The sequence below is a fragment of the Sarcophilus harrisii genome, chromosome 5 (assembly GCF_902635505.1).
Source record: "Sarcophilus harrisii chromosome 5, mSarHar1.11, whole genome shotgun sequence".
NCBI lineage: Eukaryota > Metazoa > Chordata > Mammalia > Dasyuromorphia > Dasyuridae > Sarcophilus > Sarcophilus harrisii.
In genome coordinates, this window is record NC_045430.1 from 251,225,705 (window position 1) to 251,244,760 (window position 19,056).

The 19,056-nt window shown below is 41.3% G+C and overlaps 1 protein-coding gene across 1 annotated transcript in view; it reads left to right on the forward strand.

Moving 5' to 3' along the window:
- Positions 1-2,815: 2,815 nt before the first annotated feature.
- Positions 2,816-19,056, forward strand: part of CPNE4 (copine 4) — a 418,717-nt gene continuing 402,476 nt past the window's right edge. Inside the window, exon 1 of the mRNA XM_031940154.1 lies at positions 2,816-3,205. The gene's annotated coding sequence lies outside the window, so the exon portion shown is untranslated. The remainder of the gene's footprint in view (positions 3,206-19,056) is intronic.

Genomic DNA, 19,056 nt, shown 5'->3' on the forward strand with positions numbered 1-19,056 from the left:
CTGGGGTGCATTCATAACCAACCCTTGATATGGAGAAAGAAGTGGCTTTGTAAGGGAAGCTTGACATTGTGTACATAGTCAAAAGCCTTTCTTAATTTACCATGGGTGCCTTGCATTGAGAGAAATCCAGGTTTCTGGTGCAAGGCTGTGCACGTGTTTCACAGACTGTGACAATGGTCTGCCAGTGACTTTCTGTTTCTAATTAGAGAGCTGAGTCCTGCTGGCAGAGAAGTGCAGATTTATTACAAGTTATGTTTCGTGTGTGTGTGTGTGTGTGTGTGTATTTTTATATAGGAGACCAGTGATGACTGTTGGGAATTTTGTTTGTAAAGGACTCCCCTCTGCTCTCCATGCTTTATACTTCTTGTCATGGTACCCCTGTAAAGCCAACTGGATTCTGGTCTCCTACTCCCTTAGTATCTCTAGGCCTCAGTTTTCTTCCTGTGCAAGATGAATGTATAAGGGCTCTTTTAGCTCCCACTTATTCTAAGGTTAATGATAGTAGTGAATCTGTGGATCAGTGGAAAGAATGCTAAACTTGGAGAAAAAAGTCCTGGACTCTCCCACCTATTAGCTATGTCGCTTGGACAATTGCCTGATTTCTCTGGCTCTTTCCTCATCTGAAAAATGGGAGTGGGAATTGGCCTCAGTGAGCTTTAAGGTCCCTCCTAGCTCTAGATCTCTGGTCCTATGAATATCACTTTTCCTTTTAATGCCCTTCATCCTGACACAAAACAGAGGCTTTCCTAATTGCCCCTATAGAGCATTACACATGATCTTTATCCCATTGAAGTCTCTTTTTCCTCATTGTTCTTAGAGATGGGAAACTCTGTGGTCTGTGAAGGCTCTCTTCTGTTCTGTTATTTACCTACTTGCAGAGGCTTGGTTTGATGGAGTGCTAACAAGAGGGAATGAAACTTTTGACTAGACCTCCCTCCCCCAAGCTCTAAAAATAGTCCCGATTACTGGGAGCCCTGAAACAAGATAGCTCACACTATCTCAGGAAGTAGAACTTTTTCCATTTGGACTTTGTGCTGTATAAGTCCAGATATCCAGTACTTTTGTTTACCCATGAGGAAGGGCTATCTACCATTAATCTGGTATTGCAGACCCCACTGGGGTGTATATGGATTTCTAGGACATGTTTTCACAGAACTCTTGCCTCAGTTAGATTTGTTGTCTTTCTAAGGGACCAGGTAAGATGTGAACAGTTATATATCCCCACACCCATCCCTCTTTTAGAACAGACAATTGATTTTTATCAACACAGAGAACTCCCTGCGAGAAAACTCCCTTTCAATGTAGATTAGCAACTGTCCTGCAACTTTCAATACTTAATAAACTAGAGGAGCCTGGTGTGTCAATTGATGCAATTAAATTTCCCTCCATAATTTACTATAATTCTCCTGAGTAAATACACTCTAAGTAAAAATAATTGCAACCAGTGGATATTATTGTGCTATAAGAAATGACAAACAAGATGATTTCAGAAAAACCTGGAAAGACTTACACGAACTGATGCAAAGTGAGGTGAGCCAGACCAGGAGCATACACAATAACAGCGACATTGTATGATGCAGAACTGTGAATGATTTAGCTATTCTCAGCAATACAATAATCCAAGAGAATCCCCAAGAACTAATGATGAAGCAGATTATCTGCCTCCAAAGAAAGAACTGATACTGATTGAATACAGACAGAAGCATACTGTTTTTCACTTGATTTCTTTCATTTTAAAAAAAGTCTTGTATGTCATGACTAATATGGAAATGCTTTACATAATTGCACATGTATAACCTATATCTGATTGCTTACCATCTTCAAAGAGGGGGAAGGGAAGGAATAGAATTCGGGACTCAAAGCTTTAAATAAAAATGTTTTTAAATTTTAAAAATAATTACGAGCCAATACAATTTTATTTTGAAATGTGTTCATTTTTTAAATCTCTATGTTCTTTATCTTATGGATCAAAGAAAACGTATTTTGGCAATTAAAGTAACTTTGCCCTTGGAGGTATACTTGAATTTGTTTCCTAAAGAGTTGCCTGGTGTAAGACAAGGTAAGGTGGGGGACTCAGTGAGTTTGTAATTATATATATACATATGTATATATATATATATACATCATATATATATATAATTATAATAACTAGCATTTATGTAGCCCTTTATGGTTTACAAAATTATTCACTTATATGATCTAAGTCGATCTTCATATCGATCTGAGGAGGTAGTTTATATTCCCATTTTACAGATGAGAAATCTGAGGTCAACAGGGGTTCAAGTGACTGGCCCGGTTCCCACAGCTAATAAGTGTCTGAGGAAGGATTTGACTCCAGGTTGTCAGGACTCCAATCCGGCATTTTATCCGTTTTGATCAAGATTAAACGATTTGCCCAAAATACACAGGTAGTGAGGGCAGATTTGAACTCAGGTGCTCTTTGGTTACCTCTTTAATTAAAAAAAATGGGGCGGGGGGGGCGAATGGATGAGATAAGGACAATTCTCGCATCGCTCTGAGGGGTCTGGTCCGAACTTCCCACTGCCCTGTCCCTGGGGATGACCCACTCAGCTTTGGGATAAGCGGAATCCCTTTGCCCGGCCGTCGCTGCTGTCCGTCGGAACCCCCCAGGGGGCGCTCGAGAGGAGCTCGGCTCCCCACTAGTGTCTGGCTTCGGAGCCGGGCGCACGGGCTTCGTCAGAAGGTGGAAAGCTCACTGTGGGGGGGGAGCTGTCTTCTCCCTCCTGGCCACACCGCTGCCTCCCCACCCCCGCACGCCCCCTCCCCCCTCCCTTCTTCCTCTCCGCTCCCTCCCTCCCTCCCCCCCGGTACCACACCTCCTCCCTACTCCCGAGCAGAGCGAGCCGCCCGAGCCCACACTCGCGCCCGCTCCGCTCCCCAGCCCCCTGCGGATGCGCGAAGAGGATGGAGGCAGGGTACCCGGAGCCGGCAAACTCTCCAACCAGAGCCTGCGCCCTGGGCTTCTGCTAAACTGACCCAAGAAGGAAAATCGAAGAAGCCTCCAACAAAATCCACCCCACCCCTTCCCTCCCTCCCTCCCCACACCCACTCCAGTAGTCAAGCTCCCACCCAACTAGCAGGATTGTGGTTTATTTGGGGGGGGGGGCTGGGACGGAGGACAGATAGGCTGCAGTTGAACCTTGGCTCTTGCTCCTGCTCCGGCACCCATCCACCGGCCGCCCAGGTAGGTAAATGCCAACTCTGCATTCCTGTGTATGTCCAACGCCTCGGTTGCAAAGTCTGTGTCCATCGGCTGCTTGCGCAGCACAAGCTAACTTTGGGAGGGAGGGGGTAGTGGGAAAAGGTGTTCCGAAGGCTTATTCCTCCTTGGGAAGATTTGGCAAGACTCGAACTTTAGTCTGTGGCATCCCATTCGCCCGCCCATCCCCTTCTTCCCGGTCTCCCAACTCTGGGAACTGGAGAGCACCGATGGGAGGAGGGAGATGGAGGTTGTCGCGGATTTGGGGGACCCAGGAGGTCGGAAACAGGAGCGCGCCAGAAGGGGACAGAGCAGCAGCGACTTCCGGAGAGGGGTGGTTGTGGGGAACCTCCCGGGGAAGGAGGAGGGAAGGAGTCTAGGCAAAGTTACAGCTTCTTCAGCCTGACGGGCGGGTGTGGGGAATTACGATGGCAACCAGCATCATCCTGATGTATCTGGTGTTTGCTTCTGTTTTCTCCCTCCCCCCACCCACCCCCACTCCCATCTCCACTTCCCCATCTCCATCCTCCAGCCTTCCCCTCCCAATGAAGTCCAGATGAATATTTCATTGCAGCTGGGCCTCCCGAGATCAGATCCAGTCAATACTTTGGCATCTCTCGTGATAGACCTGAGCCGAACCCCCTCGGCGCTCGTTACCTTTGCTGAAATGAAATGAAAGGGGCTGGAGGAGGAGGGAGGTGAGATTGGGCGGCAGAGGGTGTGGCGTGTTAAGGGGGAGTCTGCAAAGGTTAGCAAACGGCTCAAGTCCCGCGCTTAGCTGCCTGAAACCGAGTCCCAGGAGCCCCTGCCTAAATGGGTACCGGAGAGCTCCCTAACCAGGTTCCATTACAGGGTCGAAGGAAGGGGGCAATAGGAAAAAGGCTCTGCCCTTTCTATTTGCCAAGTGGGATGATGGTCATGACCGGGTTTTACACGGTGCCTAGCACCTTGTGGGGGCTCGGCAGATGTTACAGTTACTGAATGGAGAGTGCCGACAGGGGTTTGGTCGTTTGCCTTGCATCCTCCTTCACTTCTACTTTTCCTTTTAAAGAGCCATCTCTGAAGACTCTGGAGTCTGTAGCTCTTTAAGACACAGTCTCCAAGCCTTTTTGTATTCTAGCCTGGGGCCCTTTCACCCTTCGGGCGACGAGAGCTCCGAATGCGAAGTTCCATCCCTCTGTTAAGCTCAACCTTCGCGCCACACGACAGCTGCAGCTAGAAATAATAGGTTGCACAGAGTAGGATCACGTACTCTTGCATAACTCCCGTTGCCGAGATGGGTGATGGTGTGAAGTGACATGGGCCGTCTAGGAAAGCTCCAGTGGGAGCAAAGCGAAGGACCAAAGTTCCCTGAAAACACGTGTAAACAAACCCCTTGTATTTATAAGGAGGAGTCTGGGCGGTAACCAGCATGCCTTGGGAGTTATTCAAGTTCATACTTAGAAAGGTGACAGGATTCATCCCAATCTCGTGATGAAAACATTATTCCCCGTTCCCCTCAAAAAGCCCCAGACCCTACACACCCCCATTGTTTTGCTCCTTTTCCTTTTGCCTAACTTTCTGGCTAGCAATTGGTGCTCGACTTTTTCTGCTGTAACTACAGCCAAGAACAGCGATTTAGACCAGGTCTGCTCACTTGCGCTGTCCAAGGTACCGGATATCTTAAAGCCTTCTACACATCATCGCAATTCTTAAATAGAGGCTTGTTCAGGCAAAACTGCTTCTACTTTCATAGAAATGTATTCTTCAGCTGACCTCTTCTTTGTAATTTCCCATTACAAAAGGATTAATTATATCCCTTCCCTCTTCTTTTATATTAAAAAGCTCTTGCTGGAAAGTTAGTTTAGAAAATGACTTTATCCCAGTCTACTACTAACATTCTCTGCCACTTAAATTTGCATTAATTAACATTTGTGGAATGAATGAATATTGAATTTCACCATTCCACCTCAACTACACACAATGGTGGGTTTGTTTGTATTTTGCATTCATCTGAATGTAAGCAAAAGGGCTTGAAATTGAACTAGGTACAAAGAAAATCACACCATACGTTTACATATAGGCAAGTCCCTTAAAAAAAGGGGGGGGGGGGGCGAGGTCTGAGAAGACATGACAAAAGGTGACACAGAGGCTTTTCTGTATGCCTCTGAACTTGACTAGGAAACGTGGCATCTAAGTGAGCTGCTGCTTCTGAATTGAACACATTTTTTTGGTTGTTTTTTTAAAAGAGGGGAAAACTGACAAAGAAGCTGTGACCTATCAGTGCTCAAAACTCAAAGAAAGTCCTTCTACTCATTAAGACAGGAAGAAGTAAGATCAGGAATGGATGGAAGAACTCTCAGGAAGAACTCCTGAGTTAACCATCTCTGTTAGGTTGAGTGAAGCTATGTTCTCACCACTCTTCTTGGCCAAAAGATTGTAACAGTAATGCAAGTGACAGAATATTCCAATCCATATTAGAACCAAATATTTAAATTTCACACTTTTGCTACTTAAAAGGAGATTTCGGTTCATTGTGTGATTCCTCATTTATGATGACTTAAGTAGTTATCAAAGAAAAAGAAGTGGGGCCATATGACCACCAAATGGCTAATTTTCTATTGCATTTTGGAGGAAGTCAGGACTGTGACACCTGTAACCATTCTGTAAATGATCAGTCACTTTTTTCTGTTCTTCCAGGCCTATTTCCAGAATACTTTATAGGGAACAGGCACAGATGGGGTCCAGTAAGTTTCACAGCATGAAGCAACCACTTCTGCTGGAGCTTCTAAATATTCCTTCCATAAAAATAGTTAGTTTGGAGTTTGTAGGTTGGCTTTTTTTTTTTTTTTGAGATTAGAAAGAAATAGAGGCTTCTTCCTTTATCTAAGTAATCATTAGCAACAATGAGTCTCAGGATGTTGTGTCATTGTCTTGTTTCGAGGAAATGCTGTTGTTGTTTTTGAATAGCTTTCTATAGAAAAACTTATCTACATCTAAAGTTTCTTTGCCTTTGTGGTGAGCTTGCCCTCATTTTGGAGTTGGAAACCACTAAATTCCCATTGTGATGACTCATGTGAAAGCAACATAATGCAGTGGAGAGAGCAGGATCATATCCTTATTATGCCATTTACTGTCTGCAGACTTTGAGTAATTTCAGCTCCCTGGGTCTAAGTTTTCACATCTGTAGAATGAGGGAGTTGGACATGCTGTCCTCTGATCTTCTCCATCTTTAAATATATAATCATGGTGTAGGGGGGATCCTTTATTCTTAAAGTTTATGGCATTGGGAAACAAAGGCTGGACAGGTCCTACAAAGTTGTAAAGTCTTAATGGATGGGTGTGGTGTTAGATTATGAGTCTGTTTTCTTAGAGTACATTTAGGTCCTTTCAGGGAGGCTCACCACTAGGTTAGAGACTGATGATAAAAAGTTAAGAGACTTTTTGCAGTCACAATAGCACTGAAAAACCATCTAGTAGTTTATTTCAGAAGTGTCCACAGTGACTATATTAGCAGTCCTTGAGATATCAAATAGGAAGTCAGGGTTTTTGTCTCTTCATGAATGTTTAGATCTTGGACTGGGTTAACCCAAGTAGGAGAAATTTTTTTCTTCTTATTTTTAAATTGCCTCAGGCTCAACCATTATTATAATTTATTACTATGATTATTATAATTAATTGTTGTGATATACCTACAAAGTTTTTTTTTCTTTAAAGAGATATAGCTTTGGAAATTATGGCAAGAGAGTAGGAAAAAGAAGGAGTCTTCATTCCCCCTTCTATGATTTCTCCACTCAGACTTAATAATCTAAAATAAAGTGAGTTTTGAGACTGTTCATAGCTATGCTTCTGCCAGTCTCTTATCATATACAGGCTCTGACAATAAATACACATATCTCTATTCACATAAACAAAACAAATTTGACTATCTCCCATTCAGGCTAGTGTGTTTGAGGTGAGAACAGTCTCTATTATGAGTTCCCAGCAGAATTTTGGGTGAATGTTTTAAACTGAGGGCAAAGAAACAGGAAGATCTCATTGGTAGAACTCCGGGTTCTCTTCTGGTTGATATGACTCTGGATAAGATTCTTCTTAAACTCATGTGAGATATAGCAATGATGAAACCTATCTAGTGCCTAATAGAATTAAACAGCTGAAGTCCTTTGAAGTGGGAACAATGGTAAGCTTGCTATATATTTGCCCTTTTTTATTCTTCATGTTAATATTAAGCAAATAAGCAGGAATGCCTTGAGATTGTTGCAGTATCTTAAGTTGTATTTTCCTTGGCAACCATGGCTAACACATTAACACACAAAATCTCAAGGCAGATAATAATAATGATCACATCTAAGAAATTCTAAGATCAGCTTAAAAAAACAGCCTAACACACAATGTTACATGGTTCAAGATAAATATGATATTTATTAAAACAACATTCACCATTCATAAAGATTGTTTTACATTTTTCTATTCTTCCATCAAAAAAAGAGTACAGGATGAAAGATTGATCACATTATTCTCATTCCTTTAGTGGATGGATCTCCAAGGTCTAAATTATTGGTTTGGTTTCTGTTTCTGATAAATGATATCATGTCTTGAATCCATTGTTTCCAGATGCTTTTGTGTATGGGTGTGGCCATATGTTCAAGCTCTTTATATGAAATGACACAAAGCAAATGCATAACTAAGGGAATCTCTCAGACCTATTATCTCTTAATTTTTACTTTTACTTTCTTTATCTCTTTATTTTGTTTCTATTTATTTTTACTTTTTCTTTGGGTAACTGATAATACATAGCAAAGCCTTAGGGGGCATTTATGGGATTGGTGAATTCCCACTAAGGATAAATATCAAACAAAGATACACTCCATTCCTTTAAAGGGATGCTAAGGAAAGCAAATGTTTGAGTGAGCCTTCTATAACCTAATACTTAGGCTAATACTTAAAAGGATTTGTGATTTCTTCTGTATGGGTAACATCCTCTCCCCTCCACTCTCTTGAGAATCATCACCATCCATGATTTAATAGAGATTACTAGTCCTGTGAATATAATGTAAGCATAACTTGACTGTGAAATTTGAGTTACATGACATGAATTTAGATTCTATCACATTGGATCTTGGGCAAATCTCTTAACCTTTGGGAGTTTAGGTTCTTCATCTTTAAGATGAGAGGGTTGCATTAGTTGGCCCCTAAACGATATTTAGACTCAAGATCCATGATCCTTTAAAAACTAACTGATATTTCTATGGCTCAAAGAGTCACCATCCTCAGGTAAAGCCACTCTACATTTAGCTATATATATATATATATATATATATATATATATATATATATATATATATCCTTTATGGCTTAAGCTTGTAGTCATCTGGCATAGTCTTCAAGGGTATAGGCTCACTTGCATCCCAGACTAAGACTGGAGTTAGGATTTTAGCATCATAGCATAAGAAAATTGCCCACTGCATCTGGTATGTAAAATGGATAGGGCATTCTCTGTCTCTCTCTCCCCCATTCCTACTCCCATCTGGTATTTTCTCTTGTGGATATTTCATAATTTGAGCTCTTGGTTTATAGGATTTAAAGCTGGAAGTCATGTAATCCAATCTCATTTTATTGATAATGAAGTGAGTTTGCTAAGGTCACAAGAGTACTTTAGTAAGAGAGCTGGACTTCTCACCTAGGTCCTCTGATTGAAAATTTAGTGTCCTTTTCAGTAAGCAGAGCCTATGACTTTTCTGATAAGATTTTTAAAGGAAACAGGGAGACAGTTATCATTCTAGAAGCAGGGGATGGAATCATCAAGTTTATTCTCGTCCTGTAGTTTTTAGTTCCCTTGATCAGTTGAATGGCTCTGGTTAGGTTTGGTTTCACCAAAGCTACAAATAGCTGAAATCCAATTTTATTACTTTGTTGATAAAGACAGAATTATCCTGGGCAAAGGACACCTATTAAAATGCCCTATCCCCTTGGAAACTTTGCAAACATTTGTTGATGAGTTGATCCAATCGACCTTGGAGAATTTAAAAAAAGGATTGAGACTTACTAGATTGTTCTTCCTTGTGCAGGCTCAATATTTACCCAATAGATTTTTATTACATTTGTACTAATTCATGGTCTGAGCCCATCCCCATTAATGTGAACATTAAGCAATGACTAACCTTTCATGCACTGTCTGCTTTCCACTTAAAATGCCACAGTTGATCTCTGTCTTCTAAAGGCAAAGGATCTTTTTTTTTTCTGTATGTATTACTCTCCCTTTCATCTTTTTGGTCCTTTATAAGGGAAAAAGCCTTATAAACTTTGCTTTCTACCTCTTGCTTGCAACTAGATATTTGCCCGAACGTAGACAAAATGTTTTTTCTTGGAAATATCAGCGATAGGTGAGCTTTTTAGCTCACAGGTGAGCAGACCCTCTCTCTTGCCAGGTGACAAACCCCTCCATTCCTTCCCCTAACATGTAGGGGACTAGAGATAGGGGGAGGAGAAGAAAATGGGAGTAGAGCCATGCAGGGCCAGTGAGCAACTGGCTGCGTTGAATGAGTGACTGAGAGAGTGGGGACCCTGGGAAGCCTGTACAGCAGCAAACCAGCCATTGCAGTGGCCTGGCACTAGAGGGCACAGGTGTATTGGCAGAGTGATGGCCTCTGGGGACTCAGCCTGGATTTCCAGACAGTGAACTTGGCTGTACCTGGGTTGGGGGCCTGCTGTAGCCACTCAGTAGATCAGACTGCAGTGAGTCCCTCCACCAATGGCTCTCTTTGCTGGGGAGACATTGAACTAGGAAACTTCCCTAAGCTCTCCAAGACCTGGATGCTGCTGCTTTGTGCAGGGAGAGGATGCAGTTAATCTAGGGGTTGGGATAGGGGGGATAGTGGTGATGAAGGGTAGGGTGGTGCTTCCCTGTTTTGAGGTAGCCTCTGCCAGATTAAGTGGCTTGGTTACGTCTTGATTCTCTTTTGGGCACTCAGTGTGTGTCCTCCTAGGATTTTCCTTTATTTCTCCTTCCTCCTTTCTTTTCTCCAGAATTCTCTCAGTTTTTTTGGTCCACTTTCCAACCACCATTCTTTTCATCAAAAGGTTTCTTTCCTCTTTACTCTTTCTCCTTTTCTCTTTTCTATAGTTGGTGGCAAATCACTGTAGGCGCTGTCTCTTAAACTGCCTCCTCTAACCTCCAAATGGCAAGTAATAATAATTAATAGTAATAATACTATTCACACATTAAATAGAAAGCTCATTCTGGGTCATAAATATTAGCTGGGTCACAAATATTCTGGGTCCATAAATATTGGCTGTGTGAACCTGGGCAAATTGCTCGGCCTCCAGCACCCCAGGCAGCTCTCTAAGACCAAATGACAGGCCAAATGGGATCTGCATAGGGGGAAGGAATTGCTATACTGGTTAGGAGTGTGAACTGGTTTTGCCTTTCTTTGTATCCCTATCACCCATCATAGTGCCTGGCACATAATGAGCACTTAATACATGCTTGTTGACTACATTGGTGAAGTCACAAGTTTGGTACAAAAACATATAACGATTGTCATTTTTTTGACTGGCATTATTTCACATAAGCTTTATGACAACCTTATGAGGTAGGTATTAATTGTAGAATATCAACCCCATTTCTCGATGAGTAGCTAAATGACTTTTCTGTCCATTATCCCATAGTAAGTGTTGGAGATGTAATTTGAACCCAGGGGCACTGGTGCTACTGCTCTGGGACTTTTTCCTACAAGGCTTAAATTAATTTATATCTGACTTCTCCCGCAGGTAATGTTAAAAGAAAGGGAAGTATCCAGTAGTGTTCATTTCATGCCTTGTACTTCCTCTCGAATTTTCTCCTCCCTTTCATCTTATTTTTGAAGGTCTTCTAATTTCCTTGCTCTTTTCTTTGAGAGTTTCTGTTCCTCCACGAAACCCTCCTCAACTCCTCCAGCTCTCCCTGAACTTCCCCCACTTGGAATGCCTTTAGCACAAAAAGAAAGTTCCCCATAATTTAGCCCTTAATTGTGATTCAGTATCCTGTCTTGTATCATTCAATTCAGTTGCTATGTTGAACAAATAATTATTAAGCACCTACCAAGTGAAAGGGAATAAAGAGAGAAAGAAAAGATATAGACCCTGATCTTAAGTAGTTTATAGTGACCACCAGAATCAGAACTTTTTACTTTATTTAGGAGACCATGGGGAGAGACTGGAATTTTTTGAGTAGGAGTGACTAAGAGTGGTGAGGAAGTTCCAGCAGCAGCCTGAAGCATAGATTGGAGAACAGATGAAGGAGACCTTTAGCAAGTCATTGCAACAGTCTAGTTAAGAAGAGATGAGTATCTGATCTTGGGGGGGGGTGTTTCAGAGATATAGAGAGAAGAGTTCAAAAATGAAATCTTTGCTATTCATTTACCATGTCTTCTTCTCTGCTGGATGGGTAATGGGACTTGAGAGATTCATGAGCTACCAATTCTGAGTAGGTTTTATGAGGTGATGGCGCCCCACTCAGGGGTGAGTTGTGAGTCTTCTGTTTCATTTCTTATCTTGCAGAGTTTTGTTTTATTTTTAAGATTGCTGAGATAAAACATTTCGTTGTGCCCTTATCTGCTAGTGTCTTCTCTTCAACTGCAATGACCTCATATTCATTCTTCCTCTGTCCTTCTTTCCCTCTTCCTCTTCTTTTCCTCCCTCTTTATTTCTCTCCCTCCTTCCTCCCATCTGTCTTTGTCTCTATCTGTCTCTATCTCTGTCTTTCTCTCTCTCCAAAATACACACACACACACACACACAGGTATACATTTTCACTCAGATATAGACAGAATGCAAGCTTATCAAATGTGTTTCTTTTCTGCCTTTGTAGTCCCAGTGCCTAGTACAGTCACTGTCACAGAGCAGGCATTTGATTATTGCATATGGGTTGGTTTCTTGATTGGTAATGCCTTGAGAATCCTTGGATAGGTAGTGCTATTAAAATTTTATGGGACATTAAATACAGATGTCGCAGAGCTAACTGCAGAAGACCAAGTATATGGCAATGCAAACAGAATTGTTCATTCCATCGCCCACCTGCCAGCCACTTTTGCATCCTACTAGACAGCTTGGGGAACAACCTGGTCTGAATGTCTGAATGTTGTCTGAAAAGCTGGTGTTTCTTTGAGGGGGGAAAAACTCTTTCCATTCCTATTATTTTACTCTTTATTTCAGATGCAAGGTATGCTGGGTGCTCTTTGCCATGAGCACAGCTAGAATACAAAAATCAATTATTTTGCCATGTGATACCCAGCCACAGAAAGAATGCCAGGTCCCTTCTGTACCAGTGATATTCATTTAACCTGGTAATAGCCTGAAAGGGTTCCTCCTGAAAGGGTCAGAGACCCCCCTCATTGTCCCTAGAATTCATTTTGCATCCCTAGCTACTGGTTTCCCTTTGGTGCAGTGATGTCCAAGAATTTACAATTATGAAGCTTCCCTTTCCTAGTCTTTGGAACTCTGAATGGGGTTTAATGTCCTTTGTTATCATAAAAGATCTTAAAACTTCCCTTTAAACTTGTCATTTTTGGGGAAGAATAGGGTTTCCCTGAGTAAATCATTATCTCTTGATGTTTCATCCTCCTGGTTTCTATGGAAGAAAACTTCTTGGAAAAAGATATTTTTAAATGCAATGATCTCTTCATCCTTTACATCTTCCTAGACAGCAAGTATATTAAAGCGGACAGAACCCTGCATCCGGGGACAGGAGACCTGGATTCAAATCCTCCTCTAACATAGCCCGAGTGACCTCAGTCAAATCATTTAACTTTGGGGGGCCCTCAATTTTCCCATATGTAAACTGATGGCCCTGAAGTAGTTGTTCTCTTAAGTCCCTTCTGGCTCTATATCTTTGAGTTAATGCTATGATTCAATCAGTGAAGAAATAGGATTAAAATGTCACTGGCTGAAGAGAGACATGCAAATGGAGGCAGTTGTGAGCAGCTAAAAAATCTGAGTTTTATCTTGAAAAAAATTAAAAAGAAATCAGTCTTTGTGCTGCCTTAGATGGTCTATTTACCTTACAAAGCAGGGCAAGGGAAACTTCGGAAAGTTTTCCTAGATGATATTTTCACCTTATGTAACAGTGGCCGAAATGATTCCAACCTGAAACTTCCAAGGCTTTGGAGGCTTTCTGACAGCTGGAACTCATTGGATTCTGTGCAATTTTCCCTTCCCTCCCTCCACATACTGCCCTTCGTTGTTGCTCGCATTCGTCATTGAATGGGGACGGACAGGTCTCTGGGAGCTCCTGGCCCTGCCTGGGTTGCGTGTAATGGTTCCACAGGCGCTTTTATGCCTTTGGAAAAGCTTTAGAGGGTCATTAAGTCTCAGGGAATGAAGTCCAACTTGGCTTCCCCCGGCATTTTCATTTGCTATGCACAGAACACATTTCTTGGTACAAAGAAAACAAAGAATGGGCAGGAAGCAGTGTGGCCAAATACAGTTCCGAGGGTTTGAGAGCTGGCATAGGTGCCCGGGAGCTCCGCGTCTTTGTGTTTGCAGCTGTGTGGACACTGCAGCAAGCGGGCAGTACCCCACAGGGCAGGTTGTATGGATAGAGGGAGAAGGTCGGTCCTCACCTTGTGCCCCCCCCCCAATAGCTGAGTGACTAAACAAATTGTGGACCTCTTTGGGCCCCATTTTCTTCCTTTAGAAAAAGAAAAAAGATAATGTACTAATCATTTCAAGTTCCTTCCGACTACATTTTAGCATCTCCAGGTACCGTTAATTTTGGTTTTGCTACATTATGCCAGACCAAAAATATTCGGAAACATCTGGGGGATTGAATGAGTTATTCATTTGCCCTGATTTTTGAATCATAGATGTATGTGTGTGTGTATGTAAATATATATATACATATATATGTATATATACATATATACGTAAATATATATACACAATACACATATAATACATCTCTAATCACACACATATAAACATATATATCTAAAGACACATATACATAAACATATATACAGAAATAGCTATATACAAACACTGAATATATATTATATATACATATATATATATATATATATGTATATATACATGTCTGTATCTGTGCTTATTTACATATACACACACACTATACAGAAAGGCAGCATGACCATAAAGAATATAGCTAGCCTGTTGGTAAGTAAGTGTTACAGGGAATAGAATGCCAGACTTAGAGCCAGGAAGGTTCATCTTCCTGAGTTCAAATTCAGCCTCAGCTACTTACTAGCTATGTGACTCTGGGTAAGTTACTTAACCCTGTTTGCCTCAGTTTCCCCATCTGTAAAATAAGCCAGAAAAGGATATTGCAAACCACTCCAATATCTCTGCTATGTGATACCCAAATGGCATCACAAAGAGTTGGATGTGACTGAAATGACTGGACAGAAAAGTGTGTCAGCAATCTTGGATTTAAGCTCTGAATCTGATACTTATTGGCGGAAAGTCCCTGGATAAGTCATATTATCACTTTTTAGAGCCTCAGGCAATTTTCAAGACTATAATTTACAGTCATTGACCAACATTGTAAAGGAACTTTCTCAGTGGGGAGTTCAATATTACCAAAACATCACAGGTTCAGCTAATTCTCCCACCTTACCCCCCAATATAAAAAAGTCATATAGAAACATTTATCTGTTGCACAAAGAGAATAGAGACAGATTGATTTATTTGACTCTCTTGTGGACATTTCCTGTGTTGCTCAAGACTAAATTACAGAAATAAGACACCCCCCCTTTTCCTCTGCAGAGAGAGTGAAATATTATTTCAGAGAATGAGAGACAGATGGTATGTCCAAGGTCAATTCCAACCCCCTCATTTTGTTTATGAGGAATCTGAGGGACAGAGATGATAAGTGATCTATGGTCACACAGGTACTAAGTGGCAGAACCTCAATCTGAACCCAAGACCTCTGAGTCCAAGTCAGTGCTTTAGCACATCCCAACACTGCTGCTTCTCACCTCTCTTTTCTTGGGTTATTTCAATACTCAGTTATAATATCAGCAATGGGCTCAAATCCTTATTAGCCTTCATTTCTTTCAAAGCCTGATTAGCAACAACATACCTAAGGAGGGGGCAGCCATGGCCATGAGCTGGCCAATATATGTTGTCTTAAATTGTGCCTCTTGCAGAAGCTCAGACTTGGAAGGAACCTTAGATGGAGGTGTCTGCTCATTTCTAGAGTAATGATGGACACATTGAGTAGCTACTCAGAGACCCGCATCTCTAGGTAGCGTGTGTCAGTCAAAGTTTCCAAGAGCCAAAAGAGATCTTATTGTTCAATTAGGAATCCTGGTATAGTCATGTCACCAAAATAAATGGAGTGTGATATAACGAAAAGCAGTGTCCAGGGAGATGCATTATTTATGTACCGGAAGAGCTTGGCCAGTAACTAGCTGTGTGAGCTGGGGCAAATCTCCAAACCACTCTGGACTCCCATTTTCTCATCTGCAAAGTGGGTTGGAGTAGGGAGACCTTTAATATCTGAAACAGATTGAAAATGTCACAATTCTATGAAACACTAGATATAGCTTTACACAAGAAAGGACATTTCTCTTGATGGAATGGAACTGATAGCTATAAGAGTGATAATCATGTCAACACAGTATTCTGAATCAGCTTAATTCATTTTCTATTTATCAAGATGATTTCTGGGTCTTAGTTTCTTTTCTTCTTCCTCTTCCTCCTCTTCCTCTTTCTTCCTTTCCTCCTCCTCTCCCTCCTCCTCTCTTCTCCTTGTTCTTGTTGTTCTTGTTCTTTTTCTTCTTCTATTTCTCCTCCTCCTCCTTCCTGTTCTTCTTTTTTTTTTTTTTTATCACCAAATGTTGAGGGATTGGACCAGATGACTTCTAAAGTCCCTTGTATTTCTGACATTTTGTGAATTAATCCTTCCAACCTAGATTTCCAGACAGATTTCACATTTCTATCTCATGTACTTTTCATTCTAGTTAAACTGGCTTCCTGGATCTTTTCTCTTTAAGAACTTCTATCTCCAACCTCTTTGCCTTTGCATAGTCTGTTTTGCCCTCCTAGAATACTTTTTTCCCTCTTATATCTCTCTTTTGGAATTCCTAGCTGGCTTCCAGATTTAGTCCAAGTGCTGTCTCATACACTATCAAAAATAGATGCTGCATATTGACTCAGAAAACTACAATTTAACATTATCTATGTTGTATTGCATTTTCATTAATTTTGTTAAAATTTTCTTGGCTGACTCGCAGTAAAATTGATAACTCTGTACACTGCTGTCCCTGATTCCTCTTAGTTGCTAGTGTTCTTATACCCCCAGTAACTCTGGATTTACTTGGAACATATTTTGTATTTACTTGTCCACGCAGAGAGGCAGTGGGGCAGAGTGGATAAAGAGTTGACCTTGAAGTGGGAAGACCTGTGTTCAAGTTTTCCTCAATGGTGGGAGAGAATCAATTCTTAAATTTTCAGCATGAGCACTTAGATCTTGGAAATTGGCAAAAGCTATTGGATCTTGATTTGGTGTTTTGACAATTATCAAGAAAGTGATGGAGAAATGTTAGTAACGTAGTTACACTTAAAAAGTGTGTCTTGTGAACATTTTTTCCCAAGAGCTGGTTGTTAAACATTTACCAGCATACCCCTATGCCTCTGTCACATAATTGGCTGTGTGACTCTAGGGGAGCTTTTTGACCTTCTGGTACCATAGTCATTCTCTAAGATAATAGATGTAGGAGAAGGTGTCTATCTCTTATCTGTATACATGTTTTTTTCATAGAATGTAAGCTTATTGGAGGCAGAGGTTATTTAATTTTGATCTCTTTAGTTCCAGTGCCTATCATAATGCTTGGCAAATTAGGCTTAATCAATGTTTATTGAATTGAAAATATCTACAATTTCATTGGACGGCTAGGGGTTGCTATAATGCATAGAGCACTGGGCCAGGAGTCGGGAAATCTCATCTTCCTGAATTCAAATCTATCCTCAGATACTAGCTCTATCACTCACTTGTTGTTCCTCATCTGTAAATTGATCTGGAGAAAGAAATGACAAACCACTACATTTATCTTTACCAAGGAAACCCCAAATGGGGCCATGAAGAGTCTGATACGAAGAGTCTGGAATAACTGAACAACAACTGCATGATTTCACTGGGGTGGACATCCCTTTCATTAATGAACATCTCAATTCTTCCACAGAATAATACATTGTTTTGCCTTCATTTGTGATGGAAAGAAAACTGAACTGGACATCAGAGCATCTTGGTTTGAATCAGAGCTCTGTCACTCAGTACCTCAGTGACCTTAGTCATTGTAGACTGAGTGACTAAGTCAGTCACTTGTAGACTGTTTTCTACAGTAGAATGAGACAACTGGAGTGGATACTATGATGAATCTTTGTAAAGCTACCTAGGCTGGGCTCCTATGACAGACACAATCCATCTCCAGGCTCAAACTCTAGCTGTCCAGACCCTTCATCCATATCCCCTGAGAATGCAGAGTCATTTCAACATCATGATGAATGAGCAACTTTAGTGGAAGATCAAAATACTTGAGAGGTTCAAAACAATCATCAGATTGTGGTACTCACGAAGAATGGATTGATTCCATCTGATGTCTATTCCGAGTTTCTCTTTGGAGATGAGAGTTGAAATAATCAGCCTGTTTGTGTTGTCCAATTTCTTTTTTAGAGTGTAATTGTTACCGTGGGGAAAATCTAGATGGGCAGTTCAAGGACTGTATTATGTCTAGTCCTGATACAAGTATCTCAGAATCCAAATTTAGTCCAGTTTAGCAGCCCACATGAATTAAATACTTACTGTTTGCAAGACATGGAACCAGACACCATGAGGGTTAGAAATCACATTCCTTAGAATTTGCTGGCCTTGAGGGATGAGATTGTCCCACTTTGTCTTTGTATTCCTAGTGCTACATGTACAGTGTGTGTTTTCTTTGACATACAAACGAATGTTTGCTGCTTAAATTTATCTCATCCCTGGCCTTCAAGGAACTCAGTCTAATAGGGGAAATAATATCTATAAATGTTGCTAGATCTGAATCATCCACCTGGTTAACTTTCAGGAAAAATATAGTTTGGTGGGAATTCTAGGAGTTAATTAGAATGAAATGCTTAGGACACTCTTTGTATGCTTAATAGGAGTGGGATGGAGAAGATTTCGTGATTCTGATCATGGGATGAAGACCCTCTTTTGTTCCAAGTGTTGGTAGGAGCACTTCCCCCCCTGGAGATTATCTCATTCCCCTTGAGAAATTGGCCTTGACCGTGTCCCATTTGCTGCAGGCAGTGGGAATTTCCATATGCTAAGCACCCACAGCTTTGACCAGGGGGGTGATCATTTATTAATTCAGTCATTTGGGAGGGTGCTTCACCACTGCTGAGATGTGAAGGATAGAGGCAGTTTGCTCATCCCATTCCAGGCTTGTGACAAGTCCTCCTCTCCGCCACTCCAGAATTGGGAGCTCAGCCTTTGAGGTGGGGAGGTTCGGTCTGGAGCTGCTCTCCATGGTAAGTAACCAAACTGGATGGACTTTCTAGAAGCAAGAGGATTATGCTGGTGTCTGAGGTTGGGACGGGGAAGAGGAAATTGGTCCTAATAGCTCTTCTTTTAATTCCTCCCCATTGAATTCAACAACTATTTATCAAATACTTGCTATGTGCCATGGACTTCTGTCTTAGGGACCCATAGCAATTTCCCTGTCTTGATTATAAGGAATCTTCTCAATCCTGAAATAGAATGTGTGATGTGTGTTTGAAAGTCCCTGCATCAGAGTTTAAATATGCATTCACCTAGTATGCTCAGCTGGTAGTGATTATACCTGTTCCTTCTTATTAAAGCCTCTTGTGATATTGGTTTT